The 15561-nt window shown below is 42.5% G+C and overlaps 1 protein-coding gene across 1 annotated transcript in view; it reads left to right on the top strand.

Moving 5' to 3' along the window:
• The first annotated feature begins 14393 nt into the window (after nt 1-14393).
• The window catches only part of LAMB3 (laminin subunit beta 3), a 44311-nt gene continuing 43143 nt past the window's right edge, over nt 14394-15561 (top strand). Inside the window, exon 1 of the mRNA XM_082399643.1 lies at nt 14394-14412. The gene's annotated coding sequence lies outside the window, so the exon portion shown is untranslated. The remainder of the gene's footprint in view (nt 14413-15561) is intronic.

Genomic DNA, 15561 nt, shown 5'->3' with positions numbered 1-15561 from the left:
GTAACATTACCTGAGAACTTGTGAGAAAAGCAGATTCTTGAGCCCTACTCCAAACCTACTGAATCAGAAATTCTGGATGCAGGACTAGCTGTGTTTTTAAAAGTCCTGTAGGTCATTCTGACACATGCTAAAGTTTGAGAACCACTGGCTAAGGCTAATCTTTGAACTGGGGAAAGGACACCAGCCCTGAAGACTTGAAAAACACTGGGGATCTTTAAGCAAGGAGGAAGGAGGGTAGGGATTTTGGATAGGAAGTCAACTTCCTGCCAGATCCTTCCTCTTTCCTGAATAATCATTTTCTCCTTTATTATAGTATCCCTCAGCATACAAACATACTCTAATATCTGTGTCTTAAAAAACCTAGTCCATGACCCCAAATCACTATCCCGCTGCTGCCAGCATTCTTTGCTCCTTTTCATAACTGAAACTGTTTATTAACAGTTGTCTACAATCACTGTATTTATTTCTTCATTAACCATTCGTTCTTTTACCCACTCCCATCTGGATACCATTAGCACCACCCCAACAAAATCCAATGGGATGCTTATTAAATGAACTGAATTTTAGTATTCAACAGATAGAACCATTTCTTCTTTCTAGAAACACTTTTTTTCTTTTTGCTTCCGGCACACTGAACTCTCTTGTTTTTCATCGTACTGCATTATTTTATTCTTCTTAGCTCTTATTCGTTACACCTTTCTCCTCTATCAATCAGTGGTTCTCAGCCTTGAAGGTCCATTAGAATAAACGGGAGCTTTTAAAATTTCTGAAAACCAGGCTGCACTCTAGACCAATTAAATCAGAAATCTCTCCAAGCAGGACCCAGGCATTAGTAATATTTAAAGCTCTAAAGGTGATTCCAATGTTCAGCCAAGATTGAGAATCACTGCCTTTAATATCGGGGTACCCTATGGCCCTACCAACATTATTTTCTTAGATCAGTGGTTCTCAGCTCTGGCTCCACTTTAGAATCATCCTGGGAACTTTTAAAAACTACCATTGCCTGGGAGTTCCCAAGACGAATTGATTCTGAATTCCTGGGGTGATTCTAATGTATAGCCAGAATTGTGAACAACTTCATGTATGATTTCCTATAGTTCCATGGATTGAGACTCAGTGCTTTCCTATAGAACTTTCTGCAATGATGGAAATGTTCTGTATCTGCACTGTCCAAGATGGTAGCCACTAGCTTCTTGTGGCTGTTGAGCACTTGAAATGTGACTAAAGTGTCTAATAAATTGAATGTTTAATTTTATTTAATTTTAATTAATCTAAATTTAAATTAAATAACCTTATAATTGTGGCTAATGTCTAGCATATTGGACAGCACAGCACTATATGTTAATGACTCTGAAATTTATTCCTCTCTCCTAAGCTCCAGGATTACATATTAAGCTAATAGGTATTTCTTCTTGGATATTTAATAGAGTGTCTTTAACTTAATACATAAAAATTAAATTCCTGATTTTCTTCTTCAAAATTTGTTCCTCTCCTTGTCTTCCCAATCTTGGTAAAATGTTACCACTTCAATTGCTAAAGTCCCAAACATGGAAACCATCCTTTATTCCCTTCTTTTCCTCATCTTTGTCAGCCAATTTCCAGCAAGTCCCATTTGTTCTACTTCCAAATATATAATTTGAGTCTGTCTTTTCACCTCCAGAGCCTTCAACCTGGGCCAAGCTGCCATTATCGCTCACATAGAGCAGTCAAAGCTAGAAGTCATTGCATCCTTAATACATGCTTTCTAAGACCGTTGTATGTATTAGCTTGTTAATCCTACAAATAACTCTACAGAGTGGGTAAACTACTGTCCCCATTTTGCTTAAGTAATGTGCTTTGGATCACACAGCTAGTCAGTGGCAGAAATGGGATTCAAAACTAGATTGTCTGATTCTAGGGCCCATATTCTTCACCATTCACTTTTCTGTCTCTCTGACTGTCTATAAGGCCCCATGTCAGTGGTTCTTCATCCTGGCTACAAGTTGGAATCATCCAAGGAACTTTAAAAAATACCAGTTTCACAACCCCACCTCAGACCAGTTAATTCTCTTGGGGTCAGGCCTGGGCATCAGAAATTATAAAAAAAATCAGGGAATCCTCCTGCATAACCAGTGTTTAAAACCACTTCCTGTTTGAGACCAGGCCCTTGCCCACATGTCCCACCCATTTCAGCTCCCACCTCAATCATACTGTTCCTGTCCCTTCTTCCTACCTCTAGAAGAAGCTAAGCTCTTTCCTGACACAGGACCTTTGCACTTGCTCATTCTTTGCCTGGAACACCCTTTTCACATATCTCCTAGGACTTGAGTAAGACTTCAGAGTTTCTAATCTCTGAAAATATAGAATGCTCTAAATCATAAAGATCAGAGCAGAAATAAATGAAGTAGAAATGAAGAAAACAATAGCAAAGATCAATAAAATTAAAAGCTGATTCTTTGAGAAGATAAACAAAATTGATAAAACTTTAGCCAGACTCATCAAGAAAAAAAGGGAGAGGACTCAAATCAGTAAAATTAGAAATTAGAACAAAGAAGTTACAACTGACATCATAAAAATACAAAGGATCATAAGAGACTACTACAAGCAACTATATGCCAATAAAATGGACAACCTGGATGAAATGGACAAATTCTTAGAAAAGTACAACCTTCCAAGACTGAACCAAGAAGAAATAGAAAATATGAACAGACCAATCACAAGTAATGAAATTGAAACTGTGATTAAAAATCTTCCAACAAACAAAAGTCCATGACCAGATGGTTTCATAGGTGAATTCTATCAAACATTTAGAGGAGAGCAAACACCTATCCTTCTCAAACTCTTCCAAAAAATTGCAGAGGGTGGAATACTCCCAGACTCATTCTACGAGGCTACCATCACCCTGATACCAAAACCAGACAAAGATATCACAAAAAAAGAAAATTACAGGCCAATATCACTGACGAACATAGACGCAAAAATCCTCAACAAAATACTAGCAAACAGAATCCAACAACACATTAAAAGGAACATACACCACGATCAAGTGGGATTTATTCCAGGGATGCAAGGATTCTTCAATATACGCAAACCAATCAATGTGATACACCATACTAATAAATTAAAGAATAAAAACCATCTGATCATCTCAGTAGATGCAGAAAAAGCTTTTGACAAAATTCAACACCGATTTATGATAAAAACTCTCCAGAAAGTGGGCATAGAGGGAACTTACCTCAGCATAAGGTAAGTTTACCTAAGGGAACTTACCTCAGCATAAGGGAACTTACCTCAGCATATATGACAAACCCACAGCACACATTATTCTCAGTGGTGAAAAACTGAAAGCATTTCCTCTAAGATCAGGAACAAGAGAAGGGTGTCCACTCTCGCACCCTTATTCAACATAGTTTTGGAAGTCCTAGCCATGGCAATTAGAGAAGAAAAAGAAATAAAAGGAATCCAAATTGGAAAAGAAGAAGTAAAACTGTCACTGTTTGCAGATGACATGATACTATACATAGAGAATCCTAAAGATGCCACCGGAAACTACTAGAGCTAAAAAATGGAGTTGGTAAAGTTACAGGATACAAAATTAATACACAGAAATCTCTTGCATTCCTATATATTAACAAAGAAAGGGCAAAAAGAGAAATTAAGGAAAAAATTCCACTTACCATTGCAACAAAAAGAATAAAATACCTAGGAATAAACCTATCTAAGGAGGCAAAAGACCTGTACTCAGAAAACTACAAAACACTGATGAAAGAAATCAAAGATTACATAAACAGATGGAGAGATATACCATGTTCTTGGATTGGAAGAATAAATATTGTGAAAGTGACTATATGACCCAAAGCAATCTACAGATTCAACGCAATCCCTATCAAACTACCAATGGCATTTTTCACAGAACTAGAACAAAATTTTTACAATTTGTATGGAAGCACAAAAGACCCTGAATAGCCAAAGCAATCTTGAGAAAGAAAAAAGGAGCTGGAGGAATCAGGCTCCCTGACTTCAGGCTATACTACAAAGTGACAGTAATCAAGACAGTATGGTACTGGCACAAAAACCAGAAATATAGATCAATGGAACAAGATAGAAATCCCAGAGATAAACCCACACACCTATGGTCACCTAATCTATGACAAAGGAGGCAAAAATATACAATGGAGAAAAGACAGCCTCTTCAATAAGTGATGCTGGGAAAACTGGACAGCTACATGTAAAAGAATGAAATTAGAACACTCCCTAATACCATACACAAAAATAAACTCAAAATGGATTAAAGACCTAAATGTAAGACCAGACACTATAAAACTCTCAGAGGAAAACATAGGCAGAACACTCTTGGACATAAACCACAGCAACATCTTTTTTGACCCACCTCCTAGAGTAATGGAAACAAAAACAAAAATAAACAAATGGGACCTAATTAAACTTAAAAGCTTTTGCACAGCAAAGGAGACCATAAGACGAAAAGACAACCCTCAGGATGGGAGAAAATATTTGCAAATGAAGCAACTGACAAAGGATTAAACTCCAAAATATACAAGCAACTCATACAGCTCAATATCAGAAAAGACAAACAACCCAATCCAAAAATGGGCAGAAAACCTAAATAGACATTTCTCCAAAGAAGACATACAGATGGCCAACAAACACATAAAAAGATGCTCAATATCACTAATTATTAGAGAAATGCAAATCAAAACTATAATGAGGTACCACCTCACACCTGTCAGAATGGCCATCATCAAAAAATCTACAAACAATAAATGCTGGAGAGGGGGTGGAGAAAAGGGAACCCTCTTGCACTCTGGGTGGGAATGTAAATTGAACAGCCACTATGGAGAACAGTATGGAGGTTCCTTAAAAAACTAAAAATAGAACTACCATATAACCCAACAATCCCATTACTGAACATATACCCAGAGAAAACCATAATACAAAAAAAAACATGCACCCCAATGTTCATAGCAGCATTATTTACAATAGCCAGGACATGGAAGCAACCTAAATGTCTATCGACAGAGGAATGGATAAAGAAGATGTGGTATATATATACAATGGAATATTACTCAGCCATAAAAAAGAATGAAATTGGATCATTTTTAGAGACGTGGATGGACCTAGAGAGTGTCATACAAGTGAAGTAAGTCAGAAAGAGAAAAGCAAATATCATGTAATAACATGTATATGTGGAATCTAGAAAAATGTATAGATGATCTTAGCTGCAAAGCAGAAATAGAGACACAGATGTAGAGAACAAATGTATGGATACCAAGGGGGAAAGGAGTGGGGTGGGAGAAATTGGCAGACTGGGATTGACACATATACATTATTGATACTATGTATAAAATGGACCACTGATGGGAACATGCTGTATAGCACAGGGAACTCACCTAGTGCCCTGTGGTAACCTAAATGGGAGGGAAGTCCAAAAGGGAGGGGATATCTGTATGTGTATGGCTGATTCATTTTATTGTGCAATGGAGGCTAACACAACATTGCAAAGCAACCATACTCAATAAAAGTTTATTAAAAAAAGATTGAATGCTCTAATCTGCCCTAGTAAATCAAAATAAAAACGGTATTAAACTTTAAAATATGTGTAAGGGAGACATATAACATTCTAATTCTGCCCAAGGTGTCTATTGCCATGTCTTTTAAAATATATTAGATATAAAATTTTTCAGAAGAAATTTTGTTGCCTCTCCTTTGCTGGTGCCTTAAATACATGTTTAGGCTGCCTTGTAATGTTCAGCCCTAAATCTCTCAGGCTCATCCCAAGGGTTACCTCCTCAGAGAGAATTCTCTTACCCATCCTTTCTAAAGTGGTACTCCCAACATCCTGAGACCCCCATCTATCATGTCATCCTGGTTTTTAAAAATATTTCATAAAAATCATTGAAAGCTGTAATTGTCAGAGTTAGTTTCTAGTTTACTTCTTTGTTGTTTGTCTCCTCCATAAAGGCAGGGTCTATCTAGTCTGTTTTGTTTGCTGCTGTATTTTTTTGTCCTAACCTAGCACAATGCCTGGTATAAAATATATGTTCAGGAATTATTTCTGAAATGAAAGAATGAATGAATGCAGGCTGATGTATGGCAAGTAGCAGTGAGTAGATTAATTGTAAGGTAGATGGGCCATCTTGGGTTGTTACCCTGTAAATGGCTATCTTCATGGAGTGAGATGGGAGAAGTGAGTTCACAGAAAGGGAGTTCTCCTGACTGCTCCCCAGGAGGGAGGACCCTGGTTCCAGCAACCTGGGGAAGGCTTAGAGCTAAGGAGGGAGATGGCAGCAGGAACAGGCTATGATGCTGGACAGATTCTGGAGACAGCAGAAGCTAGTATTTTTTGTTAGGTTGTAATTTCCCTGTGTCATCTTCAAATTTTCAGTAAAATTTCTCAAGCTCAGCAGTTATGTCTTTTGTTCTTAGGAGAATGGAGAAAGGATCATACATTTGTGTTTGGGGCCAAAATAGGCTGGAGAGATCAGGGGCAGCATGGAGAAATGGTAAAAAGGAAGCTAGGATTGTTTGAGGACAAGCAACTACTAGAATGAATTTGCATTATCTGTTAGCATCTCCTTAGAATTCTCAGAATTAGGGTTATTCACATAATAGAGGAAAGAGTGACTTGGATGGCTAAAGAAGTTGAGGTCACTCTGGTTGCATAATTAATGAATTATTTGGCAATTATGTGTTTAATGTCTGTGTTCCATGAGACAGTAGTCTCCCTCTGGACAGGAACGTGTCTGACTTGTTTACTACTGGGTCACTGGACGCCTGGTATTGGGTGGGTGCTCAGTAAATATTTATTTTGTGAATGAACGGTTTGGGATGTTTTTGAGTTTCTTGGTCAGAAGTCAGAAGGTTTGCTGAGATGTGAGGAGAAACTGGAAAAAAAGCCCAGGCTCTGAGGATAAGGACCAGGCAGAAGCTGTGGGTGGAGAGGTGTCAATGTGCAGGCTGATTTGCTGGGAGGATTCAGACCTAAGCTCGGGCCTCAAGGACAACTGGAGGGTGAACAGGTCCTGTCAGAGGCCCAGGCAGAAAGGCCAGAAAAGCAGACCAGATACACAGAGGGGTGTAAATGAGAGAAGCCCCTCTCAGTGCTTGTGCCAGCTCCTGGGACACTGCTGATGCCCAATGAATGGACTTAGACAAGCAGATACACCTAGACCCATTTGGCTGTGGGGAGGGTTCTTAGTGTACCAGGCTTGGCCCTCATTGGCCAAGGGTTGGGGTGGGCCTGAAACTCCTAGCAGGACACATTTTCATTGGCAGCACAAGGACAGGCAAGGACCAACAGACCTTTTGCTACACGTCTCCCGATTATCTGAGAGTGACCAAGAATCCTTGAGCATGTTTAGGAATTCTTGCTTCCCAAGACTCTCTCTCCATTTGTGCCCTCCTCTCCCCTGGACCCACATTTACCCCTTTCCTCACCTCTCAGGCTTCTAAAAGCTGGGGCTTGAACGTCTTGAGGACCTGGATCCGTGACTGACCCCAGAAGTATTTCAGTTCCGAACACCAGAAGTACAGCCAGTTTGATTCCTGGCCTTTCTGTCCCCAAGTACCAGCCACTGTGGATGGAACCGGGAGCACAGCCTTGGAAGTCGGCTCATCAGTGGATCAACTCATCATGAATTTTCTCAGGCTCTAATTCTTAAGGGAAATAAAAGGTATTTCTTTTTCTGGATGATTTTCTGTCTATGTTGTCTTGAGAGGGAGTTATAGGTATCAACTCATGGTTGTATAGTATCAACTCATGGCATTGTATGCTTTGAACACTTTTTGGTAGATTTCTCCTTGCCCCAAGGATTCATACTAATAAATCAATATGTGTTTATTGAGCACTTAACTATGTGCAGACAGTGGGTGATGCACTCATTAGCAGATAAAAAGAGTGGCCAAGGGTTGCCCCTGTCCTCAAGGAGTTTGCAATCCAGGTTGCAAAAATAACTAAATAACTAAATGTTGAATAGCTGTAAGTATGTAAATTTGAGGTAGAAGGGATCTACAAGACAGAACAGAACTGGTTGCTACTTGAATTGTATCGGTAAGGTCTGCTGATGGAGTTTGGGAAGAATTTACAGAAAATAACAGAGAAGCCATCACCTATCCAGGAATCTGATCTGAGTCTTGGATTTAGCATTTGGCCAAGTACACAAGGGTGGAAAGGGCGGTGTAGACAGTCAGAGCCAAATGAATCAAGCTTAAGTGTGGTCAAGGGAATGAAATGACAGGATCAGAGCACTTGTATGAAGCGGGGGCTGTGTGAATTAGGGCCAAAAAAGGCAGCTTTTTTTTTCAGCAGGACTCCAAGAGCCTGGCTGTGGACTCTGGACTTTAACCTGGAGATGATGGAGAGTGTATAGGTCAAAGTACTTGCCAAATCCAACTTTGCAAATGGAGTGCTAAGCCAAAATTTACAAGATGAAATGCAATAGGAAAAAGTGCAAAGACATGTGTGTCCTTCTGTGTGTGTGCATGTGTGTGTGCATTTGTGTGTACATGCATGTCAAGAACAGCACAAATTCAGGACGCCACCAACCTATTTTAATGGCATTTGACTTGAAAAAGATAGAGGTGTTAATGTATCTATAAACTCAATATGAGTCCTTGATGTGATTTGGCTGGGAAAAGCCTCCTGCACATCAGGCTGCAGCAGTAGGAGCAGAGTCATACTCTTTTCTTCCCCCAAGTCCTCGAAGAGGACTACTTTGCTGAGGTGAGCCAATATCCATACAGGAGCTTCCTGAGCTCTTTCCTGTGAGAGAGTTTTATTCTCATGTGCTATTTCCACCCAGGTTTTTCTTGGGCTCAGGGCCAACTTCACTTTCTCAGATCACTGTGCATCTGCACTCAAAGTTTACTGAGCCACTTGAGATGACACCTTCAAAAGCTGTCCGGGCGAAAAAGTATCGATGTACAACCAGGTGACCAAGTATTTGTCTGGGACTGAAGAGTGTCCTGGGAAGTGGAACTTGAAGGGCTAAAGCGAGAAGAGCCCCAGTGAACTAGGCTGGTTGGTCACCTTACAACATACCAGAATCTTCTCCTTGAAGATTTGCTCTCACCACCAGTGGTTTTTCTCTTAAAGACTGGAGTGGTGTATATGTCTCATAGATATTTACCCTCTGGGTACAACTTGCAGAGATCTCACTGTGTTTAAGGTTTTCCATGAGGCAATCTTGTGGTGCTTTAGGCTTTGCAAATTTAAAATATTCACTATGGGCATTTTTCCTACCAGTATCCTTGAGCAGTCATATTCTACACATTATCCTATCATGAAATTTTTTTTTAATGAAAAACAAATTCTCTCAATTTTGGGAGGCCAAATGTTGTAGTGCAAAGAGCATAGATTTTGGAAGCTTAAAGATCTGCTGTTGGATTCTGGTTTCACCATATACTAGTTGTGGTGGACAATGCTATGTGTTCACAAAGTCCTACTTCATTTTCCTCTTTTGGGCGCGTAGGAAGGTCACTTAGGAGCCCTCTGAGTAGATCTGCCCAGTAGGTTGTAAGCAGCATGACTGTGAACCCTGGAGTAACTGGAGAGAGTTCCTCCGTGCCCCTATAACCTTGCTGCCGAGGCCACTAAGACCATGTGTCCTGGCTGGTGCAGATGCAGGATGGCAGAAGTCCCTGCGTGACTGTGTGGAACAGAGGACCTCTTCCCTCACCGTTGTTCTGCATAATACTCTGTAGAAGCAACAAATAAGCATTTGTCGGTTGTGTTACGCTGCTGAGATTTTGCAGTTAGTTTTTTACTGCAGCATAGCCTAGCCTAACTTGACTAAAACGCTAGTTCTGTGTCTTCATCACTTCAGGCTGCTCTAACAAAATACCATGGTTGGGTGGCTTAAGCAACAAGACATTCATTTTCACAGCTCTGAAGGCTAGAATTCCAAGATCAAGGTGCCAGTAGTTTGGGCTCCTGGTGAGAACTGGCTTCCTGGCTTGCAGATCACTGCCTTCTGGCTGCGTTCTCACATGGTGGAGACAGAGTCCTGGTATCTCTTCCTCTTCTTATAAGGGCACTAATTCCATTATGAGGGTCCTACCTACATGACCTCATCTAAACCTGATTATCTCTCGAGGCCCCCACCTCCTAAGACCATCACATTGGGTATTAGGGCTTCAACATATGAATTTCTGGGGGTCCATATTCAGTCGATAACACTCGGAAACCTTGAACAAGCTATCAAATAATGCTGAGGCTGCAAAAAAGTTATAATAATAAGTCCTTTCAAAGAGCCACCTTAAAGGGCTGCTGTGATGCTTAAATGAGATATTGTAGATGTGGTGTTTAGAGTGATGCCTTACTTTCTTACACATTTACTGAGGAACTGTGTTAAGTGCTTTCTTGACATAAATCTAACAGCCCCAATAAGCAATACTTCTTAAGAAGGGGAAACCACACCTTACAAAATCTACAATGATGTAGAAAACTTGTAGAACTCTGGGGCAGTCTGTGGGTTTAGTGGACAGGTTCAGGGTAAAGGAGGGAGCAAAGAGAGGAAGGATTAATCACTTGTAAGTGGACAAAAATCACTCTCCTCCTCCTGAAACTTTTTGCTTTATTTGTACTGATTATTCTGGTAAAATATCCTCATTGTGGAAGATGAGAGCACACAGAGGAATATAAAGAGATGGGAAATGCAACATTTTGGATATTCTCTCCCTGTCCTCTCTTTGAGTATTATTTTTTTCTTTTTTTTTAAATTGAAGTATAATTGATTTACAATATTGTGTTAGTTTCTGGTGTACAGCAAAGTGTATATACATATATATACATACCTATATATATACGTATATATTTATATTCTTTTTTTGACTCTTTTCCATTATAGTTTATTACAAGATATTGAATATAGTTCCCTGTGCTATTAAGTAAATTCTTGTTGTTTTTCTATTTTATATATAGTAGTGGGCATCTGTTAATCCCATACTCCCAAATTATCCCTCCCCCTTCCTTCCCCTTTGGTAACCATAAGTTTGTTTTCTATGTCTGTGAGTCTGTTTCTGTTTTGTAAATAAATTCATTTGTACTATTTTTTAGATTCCACATATGAGTGATATCCTATAATATTTGTCTTTCTCTGTCTGACTTACTTCACTTAGTATGATAATCTCCGAGTCCATCCACGTTGCTGCAAATGGCAATATTTCATTCTTTTTTCTATGGCTGAGTAATATTCCATTGTATATACATATGACATCTTCTTTATCCATTCATCTGTTGATGGACACGAGTATTATTTTGTCTTTAGAGTTAAGTAGGTTTTATGCACGTTTGTTTTCTTATTTTTTGCCCCCAGGAAACCATATCTCATAAACATTTGCCCAGGCTATTAAAACCTCTTTATCAGTGTTTTAGATCAGAAGAGGGTCAATTTTGAATGACGTTTTAAAGGGAAGGAATTAGATTAGATAAGGTCTCATCACCCTTGTCTGATAGAATATAGACCAGAATTTAATCCGTGTAAGCAGAAGCCCCTGGGAAAGAAAGTGCCTTTTCTCTATAGCCCTCAGACTTGCTGGGCAATTGCCCCGAGGTAAGTAACAAACTGCTGTCCAGACCAGCTTTGACTCCTCTCTTTATCAGGGGTTGGACTCTTGGTTTTGTTAACTCTTGGAGGCCATAAAACAATACGTCTGTCATGCTTCAGCTTGCTCCTCTCCCCTCTGTCCTCTGTAAACACTCCACACCCTGTCTTTCCCTGTCCAGGTAGGCCGGAAGCACCACGCTGCTCTCAAGGAGCTTAGCTTGTCTGGCCCGCCGAGTGCCCCCTCTTCCCTTCTGGTCCAGATCACTGCTCTTCAGGAATTTGCAGCCCTAAGGAACTGATTGGAATGTGGGACCTGGAGCCTCCCTGGGGGAGATGGAGGGGGGCAGCCCAGGTTGGCCCACTGCCTGGTAAGTGAGCTGGATGGAATGGTATTTGCTTTCTGTTAAGCACAGCTGCAAAGACTGCTGCTCATACCCCAACACCTGTGTGTGTCATGCACATGTGGTGACAGACGTTTCATAGAGCACGTTTCTATCCAGGTACTTTGCTGAGAGTTATATATGCATTGTCCCCTTTGATCTTTACATGGATCCGTGAGGTAGACTGTTATTACTCCCATTGGATGCAAGTAGCTTTGGCTGTGCAAAGTCATGCGGCTGGTGAGTACAGAACCAAGACTTGCACCTTCATCTCCCTCACTCTAAAGTCTAGGCTTTTAACTGCTGTCCTAAACCACCCCACCCCGAGAGCAGAGCATCCTAAAGCTGGAGGGGGCTTCAGGGGAGCTTTAAAAGCATTTTCAATGTCCCTGCCCCTCTGCCATCCAATTAAATCTCTGGCTGGGACCTGACCTAAGATACTGTAAGTTCTGCAAGTAATTCTGAGGGCAGCTTGGGTTGAGAACCAGTAAAATCCAACACCTTTATTTACAAATGATGAAACTGAGGCTCAGAGGGGGGTTCTCCTAAGTTCATGCTTCTATTGAGAAAGAAAGCTGGAGCTAGGTCTGGGATTTCAGAGCTGTTCAAGTCCATAGAGACCCTATGTGGCCACAAACATTGCAGGGAGGTGCTGATTCCAAGCCGTTAGGTGGGGTTGATTCCAGACAAGAAGCCAGACTCACCCATGCTTCTTCTCCCTCAAACCACAGGAGGCTCATTTCTCCATACTCAGCCCTCAAATGCCAATTTGAACATTAGGAAATTGAGTTTGTCTCTCGAGTGGCCCTTTTAGGGATGCTATTTGGAAGTTTAAAGTCCCGTGAGGCAGCCCTCCGCTAGCAAGGGGAGCAGACCACCCACCCCCCGACCTCCGCCGCCAGGTCCCTCTCAGGCATTCCCAGACGCTCCTGACCTCACCTGTGGCCACAAGTTGCCCCCTTCAGGTGTGTGCCTCTCTCCTCTCAAGCCACATGGCCAGCTCCACATGGCAAATCTGTGGCCAAAGTTTACAGAGGTTGGACTTAGGTCCCAAGAAGCTAGTTCCCAGAGGCAATGGTAGAGAGGGGGTGTGGTCTGAGCCAGCCTGCCCCCCCAGGAAGGTCGGGAATTTGGGAGGGCAGGGAAAGTGGCAGAATGGTCAAGATATTCCTCCCTCTTTTCTGGGGAGCCACGAGCCAGCATTTGTTCCCCTCAGGAGGGCGGTGACATTTGGAGGTGCACCCTAGGACCTAAGAAATAGAACAGAAGAAATTGGGGCCTCTGACCCAGAAGTCTGACCTCTGGGGAGGGGATCCCCTTCCTTCAGTGAGGGGGAAGTTGTGTCATCCTGTCATCATGTTCAATCTTTTTTGTTTAATCTTGTCAGCTCTCCGTGGTGTTTGTCTGGTCACCTCCCCTGTCTTCCCACCCCTTGTAGGTTGCTCACATCCTCACTCAGAGCAGCTTCCTGTTGGTATGAAGGGGAAACCCTGCTGGTATGTATGTGCTGGAGTCTCTGAGAAGGGGCATCTGGAGGCCAACACCGTCTCCATCTGTGCCCACACAAAAGAGGTTGTCTACATGGAAAACAAAAATGGTGTCTGTTCTGGATGTTTCTATAGCATCAGTGTCTCCCCAGGAGTCTCCAGTCGACATTCGTGCTCCAAAAACACCCTTTTTCAGTTATTGGGTCTTGATTAGGTTTGGGAAACGTAAAGTTCAGAGTCTGGTGGACTCTGGTCAAGGATTACCAAGGGTGGAGGCAGGGAGTTTAGGCCATCTTAGGCCCAAAGTAATGGTTAAGAACATAAGTGCCAAGCAAACTGGTCTGGGTTCAAATGACCACTTATTAGCTAGGACCAAGTTCTTGAAAATGTGCCTCATTTTCCTAATCTGCAAAGGAAGGATAATTAAGTGTCTACTGCACAGAGATGTAGTGAGTATTAAATGAGGTAATATGTATAAAGATCTTAGAACAGTGCCTGGCACACTGCGAGCTCTCCAGAGAATGTTAGCTGTGATTAGTTTAGGCTGACTGCCTGATTTCTACCAGACCTCAGGCCCAGGCTGATGTGCACTGCTGTCAGTGGGATGGACATTCAGGATGGGAAGGGGAGGGTGGGGGGAGACGGACTCTATGCAATAGAGTCACCCCATGATGGCAGCCCAGGCTCCCGTTGTCTTTCTCCTGGCTCCCACCCGAGGCTGGGCTCCTGCCTGAGCTCATAAAGCCCCACCTTCTCTCTCTGGTTCTTGGAGAGGTGCACGAAGAGTGACCGCTTGTCTGGGCAGCCGAGCGGTTGTGCTGAAGGAGAGACGCGCCAGCTTTAGTCACGTGACAAATCCCCAGGACCCTTCCTGGAACCCACCCAGTCCCACAGACGAGGACTCAGCCATGACTCACTGGATCCGGGTGGTGCCCAAGCCTTAGTCACCTGGCGCCCCTTCCTCCAAAACACCTGGGATTTGGCATCCACAGCCTGGACCAGGTTCTCTTACCATAACTTCTCAACCTCTTTCCTCCTTTCCACCCTCTTTCCCTCCTTTCTTTTCTCCCTATCCCTTGATCTCTCGTTGATCAGATCTGATTTCCCTGGCAACATGGATGGTTTGAGCCTGAGAGATGGGTAATGGAGATGGTAGCTTCTCAGGCCACCCCCCGTCCCCCCATCAGAGATATTGTGAGGGACAACAGACAAGCAGGCAGAGAGGGAGACTGCCTGCACTGACATGGTGCCATTCCTGTAATCTGGGGGTAGGTGTCTCCAAAGAGACCTTCCCCACCCCGCCCTCTGCAGCTGACTGATGCAGGAATTTCCACTATTAGTCATCCATTCTGGTGAGCAAAAGCCCAGACCGTCCCCTTTGAGAATGCAACTATACCTACAGGGCATGAGGAACTCTTTAAATTATATCAATGATTTCCACAGTACATGAATCCATTCATTCCACAAGTATTGAGCACCTCCTATGAGCCGGACACTATTTCTAGGTACTTGGAAAACAGTAGTGAACAAAATGGACAAAAATCTCTGCCTTCTTGGACATTACATTCCAGTGCGGGGAGAGAAAATAAACATGATAAATAGATAGATTGTATAGTTGGTTAGAAATTGCTAAGTATTGCAAAGCAAAACAACTCATCCATAATGTAGGGTAGGTGGGGTTGGGAATGCTAGGGGTGGGGGACAGGGACGGGGCAGGGAAGTTTGTTGTCATTTTAAATAGGGTGGTCAGAGTGGGCCTCCTTGAGAGGGTAGCATTTGAAAAAAGAGTTCAAAGAGGTAAGAGAAGTAGCCTTGCCAACGTGGGGGAAGAGTGTTCCAGGCAGAGAGAGCAGCTGGGGCAAAGGCCCTAACTCAGAAGCAACCTGGTAATTTGCAGGCAGAACAAGGAGGCTGTGTGGCTGGAGGGAGAGGATTCAGGGCAGAGAGTAGTGATAGAGGTGGAGAAGGAACGGGCAGTGTCAGATCACATGGGGCCTCATGATTCTGACTGAAATGGGAGCTGGTGCAGGGTTCTGAGCAGGGGAGTGACAAGACCTGGTTGTGGGACTAAACAGTTAGGAGTTAGGGGGCTGTGGCAGAAGCCTGGGGTAGACGGGCTCAGGCCAGGAGGATGGAAGTGGATTCAGGTTG

Source organism: Balaenoptera borealis (assembly GCF_965194805.1).
Source record: "Balaenoptera borealis genome assembly, chromosome: 1".
NCBI lineage: Eukaryota > Metazoa > Chordata > Mammalia > Artiodactyla > Balaenopteridae > Balaenoptera > Balaenoptera borealis.
This window is presented reverse-complemented; position numbering and strand designations above follow the sequence as displayed.